We start from the raw sequence: 18,709 nt of genomic DNA, 5'->3' as shown, positions 1-18,709 counted from the left end.
CAATGAAAAATGGGGTGTTCCATTTAAAAAAATTAATGTGACCTTGACCTGACCTTCGCTACGCAACCCAAGGTCAAACTGATGTGATCAGTAAATACATCTTTTTAAACGCCACAACTTTTATCTGAAACATTTTTTTCTAAAATGCTTAGTTTTCGAGATATTTCACCGGTCCTGGACTTTTTGAACACCCTGTATATATATATATATATATATATTTATATACAGGGTCCTCGAAAAGTATGGAAACAGCTCAATAATTCGGGATACATCTTGGAAAAAAATATTCAATATAAAAATTGTAATATAAATATTGCAATATAAATATTGCAATATAAAAGTTGCAATATAAATATTGCAGGATTTAAAAAGAGGCGTACGATGGCCTGATTTTGATTTTCAGCTTGATCTTTAAGGTTATTTCAAGGTCAAGTTGATTTTTTTAAATGCAAACCCCTATTGTTATTGCATATTCTTGTAACTTATCTCGAGAGCTTTTCAGAACACTATAATAACGTATTATTTTATTAAGTCCGCGTGGTATACCTTCGGTAATGCTAATGCCAGCGGTACTGCAACTTTCAAGTTTTATTATTCAAAAAGCATTTAATAAAAAAATTCGTTATATTCCTTATGGTAATAACTATTATTAGCTTATATATTTTTTAATCCATGTATCCAAAAATTTGTGTAACCTAATAGCATAGTACAAAGAGAACTATAATATGGCGATAAACTTTTGTCCAAGTGAAGGCACTTCAGAGATATCAAGGTCACCTTCATTTTTTTAAATGGAATCGATATGTTTTGTTCCTATCATATGATAGAAGGGCTTAAAACAAGTTCAAAACATATATCACAAGATCATTGAATAAGATTAAAAGTAAAAAAGCGGTAAAAAGAAGTATAGATACAAAGTGCACGATTGATTGATTTTCATTTTATTTTTATTTTATTTTATTTTATTATTAGTTTGTCCTAAGAACTTGCTAAAATGAGAAATGTATTGTAGAGAGAAAGTCTGCTTCTGGATAAATAATTCATTATTTTTCTATTCTCTAATAGTTTCATATTTCGATTCGTATAGCTATGTTATTTCATGAATTTATCTATTTAATATACAATTTTGAAAATCTTGTTAACTATTTAAAGTTAACAAATGTGATATGTACAGCAGTTTAATACCCTTGGTATGGTAAAAAAATAATTTACAATTATAATGAATCATATTTGATGTAATGCGGAACTTGTTATTATAAACAAACTTATAAAAAAAGGAAGCAAAGGAAAACATGTCCTTTTAAAATGAATATTATACAATCATCATGGTTTGCATTAGCACGTATAAGTTTAATTGTAGCCTATCGTATAATTGTCTATTTTTTAATGATCAATTCACTAAGCATATTGATGACAGAGTGTAATATATCCATTTATACTGCCATAAACTGGAGTTGATTGTTAATTTGATCTTTTATTGATTTTTATGATTTATCTTATAGTTACTAACACAATGGATTTCTAATGACAATATACCAATTGGAGGTTTGCATAAAATTGTCGAGATTGATGAGGCAAAAGTCGGTCATAGAAAATAGCACAAAGAACGTATCATAACAGGGCAGTGGATATTTGGAGGAATCCAAAGGATTTTTTATCATACCTGAAAATCGAAAGTCTAAGATTCTCATAGATCTCTATTATTTAACGCCATATTACACCTGGCACTATTATTTATAGCGATAGTTAGCGAGTTTATGATGCTTTAAAAATAAAAACTATACCCATAAAATAGTTAACCACAAATAAATTTTGTTAACACTTTTACTGCGGATGACGCCAATTGGCGGCATTCCTATCCCCCACTCTGTGCGGATGATGCCACTTGGTGCTCCCTCTTATTTGCAATATTTTACTAAAAATATGTGTTACACCCGGGGGCGACATTCAGTTTTTCATACGCAGCAAAAGGATTAATTCGTAATCTGGAGTATATACTTAAACATTGAGCGACTTTAGAGAGATGTAAGAAATATCATACTTCTATATGCACTGCAAAATCGTTATATGCATTATTTAACCGAATTTATATTTTAAAAAATATATCTTTTAGAACAACGCATTGATGAGTTTTTCAATATTATGGCTTATTTTTATAAACCAGATAATAATAGTGAATAATATTTGACCGAATTTGTACTTAAAAAGATTTATCTTTTAGAATAACGCATTGATGCGTTGTTTCACTTTTATAAACCGAATAATAAGAGTATTATATCTATTGCCAATGTGATGTTTAAATCTTCCGCTTTACTAAATTGATGAGTCTACCATATACTAATAGATCTTGAAAGATTAGCAAAGGCTCCTACGCAAGGTGAGTTTATGTTTGTATCAAAATATATAAAAACATTATCCTAGACTTGTGACTTGAATATAAATCCCTTGCGTAAGTGGCCTTTGTTAATCTTTCAAGATCTGTTTTTTTAGTATATGGTAGACTTATCATTTTAGTAAAGAGAAAGATGTAAACAATATTTTGACAGATTACTATTTCGCCTAATAAATATCGCCATAATCATATTATTTATATAACTTTGTTTTTCATACAGTTATTTACTGCATTATTATAGCTTATTTTGTTACTTTTTATTATTTTATGTTTTATATTTTAAAAATAATGTTTATTATAATAAAGTTATACATAGAACTTACTCCTAACCTTGCTCATTTCTTCAAATTTTTTTTGTCAATAAATTTTTTTAAGAAGTGATCACCGCTTAAAATTTGTAGGAAGTTAGTCTGAGATGTATTCTTGATAACATATGTGAAAATCAGAGATATCGGAGGTGGCACTAGTAATCTCTGCATATTTATCTTATTTTCTTATAAAATTATTTTCTTTATTCCATTTCTATTTTTCTGCTTGCGATTTTCTTGAAATTATGACGATTATTAGTATCTATTTTTGTTATTGTTTGCATTGAGATCAACGCTTATTTACATTTGGCAAAAGAATTATTGCGTAAGTAAATTCATGACAAAATGCTATAAAAATTCAAATAAGCATAACTATGCAAAAATTATTTGAGTATTTTTTTTTATTCTCAAGAATAAAGTCTATACTTTAGATATTATTTACTTAGATTTTTAATTTATTTTCTTCCCTCCCGTTGTCTTTTTGAAAGTAAGAATGTGTTATATTTACAAAATGTATAATTTTGATTGACTCACAATATGAGGGAAAATAAATTTTTTTCGCAAATTTCATGATAATTGTAAAATATAAACTTTTCTTTATAAATTGAAAAACTAAATCAAGTTTTATTTGAAAATTTTTATCTTCAATATATCGCGAGTGGTCGAAAAGTCCTGCGAATTATAATGAACATACTATTCATAAATAATATGCGTAGCATTACGAGTATCTGTTTCATCGACGCCTACGGTATCTGTAAATTTGGTTCGACCGCTCCACTTTCTTCGTATTGCATCCCGACTACTGACTCACTAACCTCGACTATAGTATTTATAGACGCACACTCATGTTGTTACTTTCCAGCGTACACACGCGTTCTATCTAAAGTATTAAAAGATTAAGCATAGAACATCAATAATGATATTTGTTAAAATTTTTGAAAGCTCTAAAATAATAAAAAATTATATATAATATAAAAATAATATAATATAAAAATGTGAATATCTAAACTACTTTAAATATTACTTGAAATAAAAAATTATTGAATGTTTCCAAGGACTTTGGATATCTTGAATATCTACATCCAAGGTAATACAGTATAATATATTACATATACATATAAAAAGACTTGTAAAACTTTGTAAAAAAAATTGTACATATAAAAAAACATATAGTACATGATATATATGTGAACTATACATCACTTTAATTTGTCATTATCATTATTTCAGTTTAACTCTCGTTTTAGAAAAAATATTCTAGATAAAAATTGTTTAGTTCCCAGAGTGACATTATGTTAAGGTTAAGATTATATTTAGTTATATTTTTTAATAGAATAATAATGAATAATAATTGGAATAAATAATGTTGCTCTTTTGCATAAGTAAACTCTGCTAATGATTCTGCATATAAAAAGTAAGATAATTGAAAAATAAATATTTTTTATATCTTATATTTTCTCCTGATATATTTTAGCATAAAAGAAATATCAAATATGTTGAATATTTTATAAAGTGCAGTTTCCGGTGACTTTATCTTAATATCTTTGCATATAGAATGATGGATGAAATTAATTGCTGTAAAAAAGGAAAAAATAAGAAAAACAGGTTGGATCATTCTCGATCTTGCCTTCATCGGCTGAACCATTCTCCATTTAATAATAATTATTAATATTAAACAGAATTCCATTGTATTTTGCAAATTCATAGATGTAGCAGTGCGCAAAGATTATCATTAATCAATTTTTAATTCGTCCATACATTATTCGTCCATACTTTCTCGTACATACATTTATTTTTTTATTTATTAGGTGTTAGTTTTGAGGGCTTTTGTGCAAAAAAGAAACACGTATATTTTAGAGAGATATTAAATTATTTTAATTAAAATATTTTCTATCGTTAGCTACAACTTTTTCCCACTTTTCTGGCAATAGGTGGATTCCGCGGTAAAAGAAATGTTTGTCTTTCGAAGCAATCCATTTCGAGCCATTTCTTTACTGCATTATATGTTTTGAAATGCTGGTCAGTAAGGCCGTGCTACATCGATCGAAATAAGTAATAATATGAAGGAGCACAGTCTGATGAATACGCAGCGTGTGGTAAAACTTCCCATTGAAATTCCGATAACGTATCTTTAACTGCTTTTGCAACGTGTGATCGAGCATTGTCATGCAACAAATCATAGATATTGCGATGTCGATGATTGGCCTGGATCTACCCACGATCTTTTACGCTTAGGATTATCACAGTATATCCATTTTTCATCGTCAGTTACAATTTGATACAAAAATTGCTTCTTTTTGTGTCGAAAAAACAATGAAGTGCAAATGGTTAAACGATTCTGAATTGCTAATTCAGACAATTCTTGTGGAATTATCATTTGCCTATTTGCCTTTTTTTTTGAATATTTTCCATTGCGTGTAAACGTTCAGGTTAATTTACCAATATTTAATGTTGTAGCTAATTCTTGAAGTGTTTGAGCTGAGTTTTCATCCAACAATGTCTGCAATTCGGCATCTTCGAACTTTTTTGGTTGACCTGAATGTTCTTTGTCTTTCAAATCAAAATCACCATTTTTAAATCGTCGATACCAGTACTCACACGTTTTAACTGATGCAGCAGACTCAGAATAAGTTTCCGAGATGAATCGGTGAGCTTCGGCAGCTGTTTTCTTCGAATCAAAGCAGTAAAATAATAGATGCCGAAAATGTTCTTTATCACGTTCCATGTTTAGTTGCACTAAACAGTGCACTAAACAGTGTGTTTATGTTTACGAATGCACAAGACATGTGTCAATTTGTTTGTAGAGAAGTCCTAGCTTTGATATGACATACCCATTTTCAAAATGTTTCAAGTAGATTTGTAGCTATAGCCATCTACAGTGAACTCTCAAAACTAACTAGAACACCTAATATTACCAAAAAGTTATTTTTGATTAAACATATTTTTATTCAGTTTCGTCGTTTGAGAATATCTTTTTTGAAAATAAGTAAATAATCAGAATGAAAAAGAAAAATTAAATAAGAAGAGAATAGCAAAAAAAAAATATTAGTTTTGATTATTTTCTAAGGATATTTTAGGAAAAAAAAAATTATTTTTGGAGTAGTGAAACAATGAACTTGGAAATAAAGTAATTACTTAGTAACAAAATAATTCCTTCTGTTTTTCTGCAAAACATTTCAAATTTGTTCTTATCGGGTCAAATAACTATTTTTATTCTCGAATTTTAAGTGTATTTTCTTATTCCATTTGATTTTAAATTAAGTTAGTTATTTAATTTAGTTACTTAAGTTCGTTACCGCTACTTTGCTAATCGACTATACATATCGAATGTTTCACTTTAATCGGTCACTTCGATTATTTTCGATGAGGTTTAATGAGATAAATATTTAGATAAAAATCGTAGGGAAGGTGAACATACGAAAATACGGTGGTGACCTGCTGTCCATGTATGCCCGTCTTTACCGTTGCTCCTTCTCATTCGGTGCAAGTTATCGATGTTCTTTTGATTTCTAGGATCAAAAATATGTTTCCATTGAAAAAAATATAGTTCACTCTGTTTGATCTCTTTGGAGTCGACTAGATCCCATGTCATGACCACATGTTTCTTCACAAAATTTGATGCTCTTTCATCGATTTTTCGTAAAAAATAGATATTCCTATTTTGAAAAATTGATGTAACTTTGAAATGATCTTTAATATAGTCACATACAACAAGGTCAAAGTTATCATCGTATGTTCCTCTTTATATCCTTTATCTATATTTTTTTATTAGACTTTACTATGCGAAAATAATCTGATCGATTAAAGTAACATACCCTGTATAAGTCTTCTCTCTAGACTTCCTGACAAATGGTTTATGTAATACGTTTAGTAGGACATTTTTTTTAATGCACCGTTAGACATTTTTTAAAGAGTGCGACCAAGTTTAGCCACATTTTTTGTAAGTTTGAAAATGGTCATAACTTTGGTTTTTTTGAAAACTTATTGCGAGTAGATTACAAAAATATAAATATCAAGATGATCGCGCCAGAGATGTCGCTTCCGAACGATATCTCTGAGCGTTATCTGGGGAGAGGAGAGTATCGTGAGCGTGGAGCGTCAGGTAGCTCAGTGGTTTAGAGCAGTCGTCCGGCAAGCGAAAGACCCGGGTTCGAGTTCCGGCCTAGCAGAATCGCGCTCTCGATATTTTTCTCTCTCTGGAACGAAAAGATACGCAGATCTCGAACGCATGGCGTCCCGCCGCCACCTAGTATACCCTTCTTCTTTTATGGAGGAAAGAAATATGTTTCGAAACGTCAACGAAATATGTTTCCCCCGAACTTACGGAAAAATAAATATGTATGTGATACTCCTTCATTTATACATTGTGCAAACTGTAGAAAATTTATATGCTTTAAATGTTTTTATGATATTTATCATCCAAGTAATTATTCTGCATCGAAATAATTTAATTTTGTAATAAATCCGCAATACTTAAATAATTGAATTTTGTAATAAAAATATTCACATTCACATTTCAGATGTTTGTTTATTCTTCTTCTTCTACGATTAATTATTTTAAAAACTAGAAATTTAAAATACTGTTAATATTATTTTCAATTAAATTTTAAATTTAAACAATTTGAAAATTTAGATACGTTGCCTTTATATGTTATCCGTTAAAAATAACTTATATATTATTATTACTTATTTATTATTTCAAATATTATTACTTGAATTAAAATTCCCTTAAAATTAAATTTAAATTAATGTTTAGAATGTGATATTAAATTAAATTTTTTATTTCAAAAATTTGCATATTATACCAATATTATCAAAATAAATAAAAATAAATAAAAACACTTATTAAAAAAAAAATTATTACTCACCTCCGTGAGCGAACTTGGATCTTACGAATTATGAAGCAAGTACCTAACTCACGAAGCCAACTGCACTGGTTGGAAGTACAGTTACCGAGAAGGCTCATATGGCGCGCTGCGGTGCGCTTCGGATATGGCCAATTTTCATAAATTTATTACTCCGAAACTAAGGCCTATTCAGTCAAACGCCGGGACACGTATCTTTTTTTTCATCTCCAGAATAATTAAAAAAATTAGGGTCCCAGAGTGAGTCACCTGATCTTCCCCTTGTAAGTTTTATTGTGTCATTTTGATAATTTAAACCATGCTTTTGCAATTTAATAAAAACCATCTCAGCAACGGATCTCTTGAAATAAAACCTTTCTTTATTTAAAATTTTGATATTATCCCAGTCGAACTTATGGTTACAATTAATACGATGTTCTTGAACAACTGAGAGATTGGAGGTTAAATCTTTCGGTAGACGTTTATATTCCGAGATGCGAGTCGTGAGCCTCCTATTTGTTTGGCCCACATAAGACGCTTCACAATTGTTACATTGTAACTTGTATACAACATTGTTATGAAGAAAGTGAGGAAGCCTGTCCTTGTTCACACGAACAATTCCTGAGAGTTTATTAATTGACGAAAATGAAAGTGTAGTTATATTATTCTTTAAAATATTACTAAGTCTCCCTGAAATCTCATCTAAATAAGGGATCGTTTGGAAGGTTTCCAAGATTGGTGTTGCAACGTGTTCAGTAGCTTTTTCGTCAAATTTGTTAAAAAGTCGAAATAAGCGGTTAATAATTCTAAAGTAATAATTCTAAAGATAAGATCCAAAGAATACTCATTTTTAACCAAAGTTCGAATAACTAAATCGAAATTTTTTTCATGGTAAATAGGATGGCTCAGTAAAAAAGCCCTATCGACTAAACTAATGATAGTGCTAATTTTCTGCTGTAAAGGATGAAATGAACAAAAATGTAAATAACGCTCAGAGTATGTTGGTTTATGATATCAATCAAATATGATTTTACCATCTCTAATAATTATAGTAGTATCTAAAAAATTTATTCTATTACTAGTGCTAACTGTGTTTCAACTGTGAATTGAAGGCGTGGATAGTAAGAGTTAAAAATAGACAAAATTAGTTCATTAAAATCATAAGGAGTGGTCAGAATAATATCATCGACATTATCGAAAATAAAAAGGCAATGAAACAGGTATCCTTTGAATCGCCCTCTTTTCTTCTGTAAGACAATGTTAGCAATTATAGGAGAAAGGGGTGAATCCATTGGACTGCCAAAAGTTTGACGATAGATTTTTTTATCAAAAGTGAAATAAGTGGAATTGAGCACAAATTTAAGCGCTAGCAAAAATTCATCTTAAAAATCCTTGTCGAAGGCTCGATGTAAATCTAACGTTTTTCAATTCCGTCAATAGCTAAGTCAAACGGGATGTTGGTAAATAGAGAGATGGCATCTAAGGAAAATAATTTGTGATGTTCCTCAATGTAGCGGAAAGAAAGTGATTTTGTATAATCAAATTGTAACGCGTATAATCATTTGTAATGCGTATGATTTTGTATAATCTTAATAAATGTAATTTTCCTCTTACTGAGGACATACACTAATTTTATTAGTTTAACTAAGCTAATTCACCTGCGCCGAACTTCAATAGGCCCCTTTTTTATTATTGAATCTACTGTAAAGTCTAATATTCGCTGAGAAGGTTTCACTCTGTATCTAGTGGAATTGAAAAAATGTGTTATTATTAGCTGCTAAAACCGAGTGAAACAGTCACGGCGGCTGTTATCAATAGCAACTCGTAAATTTGAGCGATACTTTGGAATGAAAGAGATCATTTACTGACTAAGGAAGGAAAAAAGATGGTCATTTTGCTATATGACAACAGACGGTCACATCTTACTGTAACGACGAAATAAATAATATATGCATTGGGCTTAGAGCTTCTCCCATATATTGATCAGACATGGCTCCTTCCATCTATTCTGGGCGATATAGCATTACTTGATTGATACAGATTTTAGAATAGAAAATATCCGAAAAAGCATGACTTTCGAAGCTAGTGAAATTTTATCACCTGGGAATTCGCAAACTACTTTTAAGATGGCAGAATATCATCGATAATAACAGGAAATATTTTGATGATTGAGTTCTTTTTTTTGTTTTTAAATAAAAATTGAATTTTGCCAAAAATGCTAAGGATTTTTTACTACTACTAATATTTTTAACCTTTTTGTGAGTAACGAGCCACTCTGGTAACTTTTGCGTTTTAAATTAAAAACTTTCATGTTTTAAGTGCACACACACACGCGCGCGCGCGCGCGCGCACACACACACACACACACACACACACACACACATAATTAGGGAGTTAGAACTCCGTAAAACTCCTAATCCAAGAGATTATTTTATTGTTTTTGAACAAATTGACCTAATGTGGGAGACGGAGAAACCAAGTTGTTTAACTCGTTCACTGTGTGGAGTATGTCTGTACACATACTGTGACAAAAAATTAAATAACAGTTAAATAAATTGGCACAAAACTTGGCAATAGGGGGTTTTAAGACTGAATACAAATTTGAGGGCAAAATTTAAAAATTCTTGGTGGTAGATCCATTTTTAAGGTCTTTTTGAAATTAATAATAGGCATTTAATTGCATGTAACAAGTACTTAACAATTTTACTATGATGCTATTTTATATCGTTTCGTTCAATTTAAAGTAGTGAAATAATAGAAATAATAATACTTTTATCCCCGCTTTAGCTGGTGAATATTTGAGAACCTAAAAACATATTCTGCGGTACCGAATATGAGAGAAATCCAATTATTTTCGCGCCAGAGATGTCGCTTCCGAACGGCATCTTTAAGCAATCGCCCGAAAGACTCAGATTCGAGTCCTGGCCAAGCAAACCGATCTCGATATTTTTCCCTCTTCGGAACAAAAAATACGCAGGTCCCGAACCCGCGGCATCCCAACGCCACCTAATATGACCTTTTCCTTCTATGATTGCGAGTTATTGACATTTTAATCTACTATATTGGATCCGCAATTTTCAGTTTTATAATTTTAACTTCAAATTTGTTTTTAACAATTCGGAAAACTCCCTATCGAGCTTTACAGAAATTCGGCAATTTATTGAAATTTTTGAAATTTTTTTGTCGCCATATTGGATCCGCCATTTTAAATGTTCTAATTTCGAATTCAGATTCGTGTTCAGCGATGTCAAAAATAGTCATATGCAAAATTTAGTGAAAATAGTAGAACGTCTTGCACATTTTTTGTTCACTTAGTGATTTTGTTCTTTACAGTGAAAGGGTTAACCATTTGATTGGCATTGACGGATTTTTGTATAAAAAAAGACATTAACGCATTAATCGTATATTATGTTATTTGTCTTTAGTTAGCAAGATTTTTATCAAACTTTTTTTTGTTAGCCCATGCTCATGGATACTCGCACTTTCTGGGGAGAGACGTGGGTTACCCAGACTCTTACCGGCTAAAACCTCTTAGCGGTACCTTCTATGGGGCGTTGTGAGGAAGCCAAGGAAACTGCTGCTGACATTACTTTCTTGGCTTCTCGCTGTCGCTTCCGAACGGCATCTCTGAGCGTTATCTAGGGAGAGGAGAGTGTCGTGAGCGTGGAGCGTGTCAGGTAGCTCAGTGGTTTAGAGCAGTCGCCCGGCAAGCGAAAGACCCGGGTTCGAGTTCCGGGCCTAGTCGGCTCTTTTTCCTTTTGCCGGCTTCCCTTTGACTTTGAGAGACCAGCAATTGTACTACCTGGTACAGTAACCTTAGAAGGAGGAGAGCGTATTAGGTTGCGTCGCGAAACCGTGCGTTTGGGACCTGCGTCTTTCTCGTTCCGAAGAGAGAAAAATATCGAGGGCGCGGTTTGCTAGGCCGGGACTCGAACCCGGGTCTTTTGCTTGCCGGGCGACTGCTCTAAACCACTGAGATACCTGACGTTCCACGCTTACGATATTCTCCTCTCACCAGATAACATTCAAAGATGCCGTTCGGAAGCTTCTGTGTACGGGGTTTGAATCTCAACTCCTCGGGCGGCATTGACTCGCCGTTCGAGCTGACCACCGTTTGTCTTCTTCTGGAAGGAGCAGGGGATATCTGCCCTGCTCTCTCGTCATCTCTTCCTGACTTGGGAAGGGTGGGAAGATGGATCCGTCTCTCAGGGCGGCTGTCCATCTCCCCTCTCTTACTCCGGCTTACTCTCGGCAGGGCGCAAGGTTGCTCATGAGGAGAGGGATTAATCTCCTCCCCACGTTATGACGAGCGCCCTCCCTCTGTGGCGGACGCAGGACGGGCGATGACGATGCGCCCGCTGTCGGCAACCTTCTTTCCGCGGAGCAGAGTTGTTTCCATCGGGGTCTCTATGGCCTTGCAGCACACATTACCTCATGTATCGACACCAGGCGCGACTGGCTGATTCACATCAAGAGTTCTTCCAGACGCCGCGAATCAACGACCCACGGTGAATTTTGACCACGAAATTGGGTTGATGAAGATACTGAAACTCCCATCATTTTGGTGCAGCAACCCATAGCTGTGGTTCGCGCAGGTGGAAGCGTTATTGGCGTTGGACCGCATCACTAACGACGATTCCAAGTTTAGATACGAGCTGATCAACATGTAGCCCGAGGTGCTACATTTTGTTTCCGATATCGCAACGTCATAACCGGCGATCAGAAAGTACGAGGCGATTAAGAACCACATAATCGCTGCTTTCGACGAGACAAGCGAATCGAAGCTTAGGAAATTATTCTGAAGACACGAGTTGCAGTACGATAAACCTTACACCTGTTGTATCCATCGAGGAACTTGGCGCGTAACCATTGCGTCAATTTTAAAAATAGTATTTATGGAACATTTATCCGAAAACGTGCGTGGAGTACTAGACGTTTCCGAAGACACGAACTTTTCGAAGTTAGTCCTCTTGGTCAACAAAGTAGTGGAAGAAACCAAGCCATCGCTGGCAGGCGTTACAGTACGTCCGCCCGCAACCGGAAGCTCAGCCGAAAATAAAAAAATATATACGTTGATCGAGATACGCGAAATCAGGAGATCCCGACCCCGAAATGTGGCACGCAAACGCGGAAGAAGCCGAAATCGCTCGAAGAGTCGCAACAGTTCTACGTGCTACTATCGTTGCAAGTTTGATGTCCAGGCGAGGAAGTGCAAGCTGTGCTGCAACTGGAAGCGTAGCGCCAGGCAGCCGGAAAACTAAGGCAGCAGTCACGGATTGAGGCGGTTGTCCTGACTCACAAAAAGCCTCGACAGAACAACATCCTAACGCGAAGTCTCGCAGTTGCTGAACGATCATGAAGGTTACCATCTGAGAAACTCCGAGACGCGCGTGAGGAATTCGAATACATTCTGGCGCAAAGGATCTGTCAACCGTCCAGCAGCAATGGGCGAATCCGTTGCGCCTAGTCAAGAAGAAATCTAAGCAGTGGAGGCCTTGCGGTGATTACCGCAGGTTGAACAAGATAACCGTGCCGGATAGATATCCAATCCCGTACTTGCACGATTTCTTCTACGCTAGACCTAGCGCGAGCCTATCACCAAGTGCTTGTGACACCGGAGGACCGTCCGAAGACAGTTGTTATAATACCTTCTGGTATTTTACCGTGGAAAAACTGCGCAACGACGCCTATCGATCCGACAGTTGTCAGTAAGCGTGTACGGAATAGTACTCCAGGCCCTAGCAGCACTTCTGGGAAGCAAGCATGTCCGCGCGACCGTCTAACACCTAGCATCTAACGGGATACTAGAGAGGTAGCATAGATCCCTTAAAGTAGCTATTATATGCCAAGGCAGCAAGGAACGGGTCGATGTCTTGCCCACCGTACTATTCGGATTGAGGTCAAGCCTCAAAGAAGACGTCAAGGCAATAGCCGCCGAACTTTTCTACGGTACGACACTATGCCTACCTGCTGAAATCTTCCTGGACCGAGAGATGCAGAACCAGAGGTATTCATCGGACGTTTTGCGAGTACATAAGGAGGCTACGATCAGCACCGATAGCTCATTACAGAAAACGTAAAGTATTTACGTTTAAAAGTTTGCATGTGTATACATATATGTTTTTGTTAGAATGGATGAAGGCGAAACTTTGAAATGCCGTACGAGGGACTTTTCGAAGTTATCAACAGGCCATCTGACACTCTTCACTATGTTAATTCAAGAACAATCAACCAATATTTTAACCGAGATATTAAAATCAGTTTTTGTAAAGACAGAGGTTTATACCGAACAGCAGTAGGACGCAGGAACGAACAGAACTCCCCAACAACCGGAAGCACCCAGATTATTCCGACTCTGCAAAACGACACATCGCTTTCGCCAAAGAAGCGAAAGATACTTCAGATGGTGTGATGTAGTCGCCGAGTAAACTACGAGCATTGTCCGTAACAGTCCAGCAGTTAGTATTTAAAGTCGCAAGAACTTTAATAAATCGCCTAGGCACTTTCTAGTTGGTTGGCTATTTAGCTACAGACAAGTCAGGTTCAGCTATTGGATTCAGTCTTTTCTATTGTTAGTTACCGTTCAAACGAAATTTATTTTGTATTACTAAGATCGAAGCTGTGGTACATGAGAGTTTCTAATAAACTGTACGTGTTAATTAATCTCCTCTCTTTTCCTAACCGACCTTCAAGTGCTAGTGAACAATAATTTACGTTGTGACTAATTATTTGCTACAGTTGTGATTTTGATAGCTAAAAAGAAAAAAGACTTGATATTTTTCAATAAAATTTAGTACTTATTTTAAACGACTCATTTTATTCGGTAGAAAATGGAACGTGATAAAGAGTTCGACATGTGCTTCTTCACTATTTTGATTTGAAGAAAAATCGAACTAAAACTCATCGATTGCCGAATAAAGCTTATGATAATATTTTATCGAAAGTAATTTGCAAAGAATGGTTTCAATGTCTAGATATAGCTTCCGGAATGGAGCCGTGTCTTGAATCAGCGATATGCCGACGTTTCGCAAACGTTGCAGTTTGCATCATCAGGGCTGAGAACTCTGATACTGAGCTCCCTTGGGTAAAGGTAGTCCTTATATGCCCCCCTCCCCCCCTTTGTGTAGATGGTGTTTAGGGAGTAGGGGACGAGGCTTGAATCCAGCCAATCAGCGTATTTTAATTGATCAGCTGGTCAATTAAAAAACCGGGAGGGCAGTATGCCAAATAGAGTTTACTTGCATACCTTTGTCTCGGTTGAGGTTGTTGGGATGTTTCAAAATTTCTAGACCTTCACGATGTTTTCTGGCAAAATAACTCTGTGAGGGAGCCAATCTGGTGGCTTTTTCATATTGTACGGAGTGTCCAGTCTCCATCCAGTGTTCAGCTAGGGCTGATTGAGTAAAGTGACCATACTTGGTACATCGCTGGTGTTCCTTGATTCGCGTACTGATCTTCCTCCCGGTTTCTCCTATATAAACTTTACCACAAGAGCAAGGGATCTTATATACACCTGATGTTTCTAGGCATGATTTCTGATCCTTCGGATTTGGGAGTAAATGGGAGAGCTTCCTATGAGGTTTGAAGATTACTTTGATTTTGTGTTTACCCAAAATCCTGCTGATAGGTTCTGTTATGCCCTGGAGATATGGAAGGACAGCCGTTTTTCTCTTTTCTCTCTCTTCATCTAGTGTGTCAGTGTTTTTAGGACTGACAATTCTGTTCTTCTGGTTTTTTATTATTTGCGAGATGTTTTTGCTGTTGTATCCATTTTTAGTTAAGGCTGTACTGAGGTGTTCTAGTTCTCCATTCAGAGAAGATGGTTCCGAAATTGTGAGCGCTCTGTAAACCAATGAACTTATGACAGAATTCTTTTGCGAGGGATGATGATGAGAGGTTGCATGTAGATATCGGTCCGTGTGTGTTGGTTTTCGGTAGACCTGGTGACCTAAGGTGCCATCTTGGTTCTTTTGGACTAGCACATCCAGGAAGGGTATTTGATTATTTTGTTCCACTTCCATTGTGAACTGAATACTGGGATGTTGTGAATTGAGAAACCCGAGAAACTGAGAAAGAGTTTCCCTGCCATGATTCCAAATTACGAAAGTATCGTCCACATACCGAAACCATGTGGATGGTTTCAGTGGTGCGTTCCTCAAAACTTTATTCTCAAAGTGTTCCATAAAGATGTTTGCAATGATAGGAGATATAGGAGATCCCATCGCCGCTCCAGAGGTTTGTTCGAAAAACTCTCCTTGGAACTGAAAATAGGTTGAAGTTAAGCAGTGTTCTATTAGTGGGAAGAGGTTGGCAGGAATTTCCTCGGAATTCTTGATGATGTTCAAAGTATCCTGGACTGGAACATTGGTAAACAGTGAGACTACATCAAAACTCACCAGGATATCATTAGTATTCATCTTGATTTTTGTGATCTTATTCACGAAATCTGTTGAATTCTTGATATGGGAATCATTGAGACCAGTAAGTTTCTGGAGGGGTTTGGTGAGATAGCGGGCTAACTGGTAGGTAGGTCCCCCAATATTGCTGACAATGGGGCGTAAGGGCACTGATTCCTTGTGGATTTTTGGAAGACCGTAGAGTCTAGGTGCTGAAGAATCTTGAGGGGTTAAATACTTGATAGTTTGAAGAGGGAGACCTGCATTTTTCAGAAGAGAAGATGTTTTCTTCTCTATGCTGGATGTTGGGTTGCGTTTGAGTTTCCTGTAGACTTTTTGGTCTGAGAGTAAACTGTTGATTTTACTGCAATAGTCTTCCCTGTTCATAACTACAGTAGCGTTCCCTTTGTCTGCTGGTAAAATTAGGATCTTGTTGTTTTGTTTCAGACCGTGGAGAGCTCGGCGTTCTTCTTTGTTTATATTTTGTTTGGGAAGTTTGGCTTTGCGTAGGATGTTGGTTGTTCGATTTCTGATGTCATTGCTTGCCTCTAAAGGAAGGTGGAAAATAGCCGTTTCAATTTGGCTGATGATTTCTTCCGTAGGGATACTAGAAGGAGTGACAGCAAAATTGTGTCCCTTAGCTAGAACAGCAACTTCGGATGGTGATAGGTCTTGATCGCTAAGATTCTTAACTGTATGTGTGAGAACTGGCATTTGAGTCTGTGGATTGATCTTATCATACTTGCTCTTCTGTTTTTGTGTTCTTGCCTCAGCTGAGTGAACAGCTTGTTCGTGAGTAACTCGATCCAGTGTCAGCCACAGCTCAGGCTCCAACGATTTTGCAAGAGAGAGATGTAATTTTAATAGTTTTTGGGATATCTCAGCCAAGTTCTTCTTGGTGGCTGAGATTCGGTCTTTGACTAACCTCAACGACGCTTGTCGTAGAATGCCTTTGGCCTGGTTAGAAGATGGAAATGGGTTTTTTAATTGAAAGCATTTCGGTACTACATGATGGTCGCGGCACCGTTTCAAAAACGCTAGGGAGCATAGTTGGACATGCAAGGACTTTCTGAGTTTGGAAAACAGATTTACCGACCCTAGGATAGCCTCTCCGTGCAGGCTTTTAATACTAGATTTGAGGCTTTCACGGCCATTGATACAATGTCTAGGTATAGCTTCCGGAATGGAGCCGTGTCTTGAATCAGCGATATGCCGACGTTTCGCAAACGTTGCAGTTTGCATCATCAGGGCTGAGAACTCTGATACTGAGCTCCCTTGGGTAAAGGTAGTCCTTATATGCCCCCCTCCCCCCCTTTGTGTAGATGGTGTTTAGGGAGTAGGGGACGAGGCTTGAATCCAGCCAATCAGCGTATTTTAATTGATCAGCTGGTCAATTAAAAAACCGGGAGGGCAGTATGCCAAATAGAGTTTACTTGCATACCTTTGTCTCGGTTGAGGTTGTTGGGATGTTTCAAAATTTCTAGACCTTCACGATGTTTTCTGGCAAAATAACTCTGTGAGGGAGCCAATCTGGTGGCTTTTTCATATTGTACGGAGTGTCCAGTCTCCATCCAGTGTTCAGCTAGGGCTGATTGAGTAAAGTGACCATACTTGGTACATCGCTGGTGTTCCTTGATTCGCGTACTGATCTTCCTCCCGGTTTCTCCTATATAAACTTTACCACAAGAGCAAGGGATCTTATATACACCTGATGTTTCTAGGCATGATTTCTGATCCTTCGGATTTGGGAGTAAATGGGAGAGCTTCCTATGAGGTTTGAAGATTACTTTGATTTTGTGTTTACCCAAAATCCTGCTGATAGGTTCTGTTATGCCCTGGAGATATGGAAGGACAGCCGTTTTTCTCTTTTCTCTCTCTTCATCTAGTGTGTCAGTGTTTTTAGGACTGACAATTCTGTTCTTCTGGTTTTTTATTATTTGCGAGATGTTTTTGCTGTTGTATCCATTTTTAGTTAAGGCTGTACTGAGGTGTTCTAGTTCTCCATTCAGAGAAGATGGTTCCGAAATTGTGAGCGCTCTGTAAACCAATGAACTTATGACAGAATTCTTTTGCGAGGGATGATGATGAGAGGTTGCATGTAGATATCGGCCCGTGTGTGTTGGTTTTCGGTAGACCTGGTGACCTAAGGTGCCATCTTGGTTCTTTTGGACTAGCACATCCAGGAAGGGTATTTGATTATTTTGTTCCACTTCCATTGTGAACTGAATACTGGGATGTTGTGAATTGAGAAACCCGAGAAACTGAGAAAGAGTTTCCCTGCCATGATTCCAAATTACGAAAGTATCGTCCACATACCGAAACCATGTGGATGGTTTCAGTGGTGCGTTCCTCAAAATTTTATTCTCAAAGTGTTCCATAAGGAGTACCTTTACCCAAGGGAGCTCAGTATCAGAGTTCTCAGCCCTGATGATGCAAACTGCAACGTTTGCGAAACGTCGGCATATCGCTGATTCAAGACACGGTTCCATTCCGGAAGCTATATCTAGACATTGTATCAATGGCCGTGAAAGCCTCAAATCTAATGGTTTCAATGATTTAAAAGTAGTGATTTTAGTGTGAAAGATAAATACACACACACACACACACACACACACACACACACACACACACACCAACGCACGCGCGCACACACACACACACACCACGCACGCGCGCACACACACACACACACCAACGCACGCACACACACACCAACGCACGCACACACGCACACGCACACACACACACACACACACACACACACACACA

The 18,709-nt window shown here is 36.4% G+C and overlaps 1 protein-coding gene across 6 annotated transcripts in view; it reads left to right on the top strand.

The window, feature by feature from the left end:
- Window positions 1-18,709, top strand: part of LOC116843356 (F-actin-monooxygenase Mical) — an 874,436-nt gene that overhangs the window by 35,798 nt on the left and 819,929 nt on the right. Inside the window, exon 1 of one of the 6 annotated variants that reach the window (XM_032813728.1) lies at window positions 182-2,025. The exons of the other annotated variants lie outside the window; for them this stretch is intronic. The gene's annotated coding sequence lies outside the window, so the exon portion shown is untranslated. Of the gene's footprint in view, window positions 1-181; window positions 2,026-18,709 lie in introns of those variants that run through there. 6 annotated transcript variants of the gene reach the window in all.

This window comes from Odontomachus brunneus, unplaced genomic scaffold, assembly GCF_010583005.1.
Source record: "Odontomachus brunneus isolate Ranch 3 - 2012 unplaced genomic scaffold, Obru_v1 Obru_scaffold_032, whole genome shotgun sequence".
NCBI classification, from domain to species: domain Eukaryota; kingdom Metazoa; phylum Arthropoda; class Insecta; order Hymenoptera; family Formicidae; genus Odontomachus; species Odontomachus brunneus.
The sequence above is the reverse complement of the archived record's forward strand: the minus strand, read 5'-3'. Positions and strand labels throughout refer to the sequence as shown.